Genomic DNA, 467 nt, shown 5'->3' on the forward strand with positions numbered 1-467 from the left:
ATTAGCATTCTGCAAACTCAAAGAGGCTACTAAGGAAAAGTCTCAAAGCCCCTTGGTTGTATCTGGCTTTCTCAGATTACAGAGGTACAGGCACACCTTCAGGGACTCAGCTTTTCCTCCCACTCAAAGAGGCTAAGATGATGCTGCATTCCAGAGACAGAAGCAGCAAGCAGGCAATTAGCAAGCCCTTTGTGCCTAGTTGCAAGTGAGGTGGACCCACAAGATTCATTTAATCTCTTTTATCTTCCTGGACCCCTCCCCCCACCTTTTTGTCCTCTTCCAGGATCTGCCAAGATTCAGCTTCTTGTGGATTTTTCATGGATTTTTTTATGGACTTCCTCATTACACATTTCAAATCCTTTACATAAGGCACAGATAAATTTACATTCCCTGTGTGCACCCACATCTCCAGTCCCAAATGAACTGATGGCAGGTTCAAAGTTTCCATTCCGGGTTCTGAATTCCTG

The sequence above is a fragment of the Antrostomus carolinensis genome, unplaced genomic scaffold (genome assembly GCF_000700745.2).
Source record: "Antrostomus carolinensis isolate BGI_N321 unplaced genomic scaffold, ASM70074v2 scaffold9940, whole genome shotgun sequence".
NCBI lineage: Eukaryota > Metazoa > Chordata > Aves > Caprimulgiformes > Caprimulgidae > Antrostomus > Antrostomus carolinensis.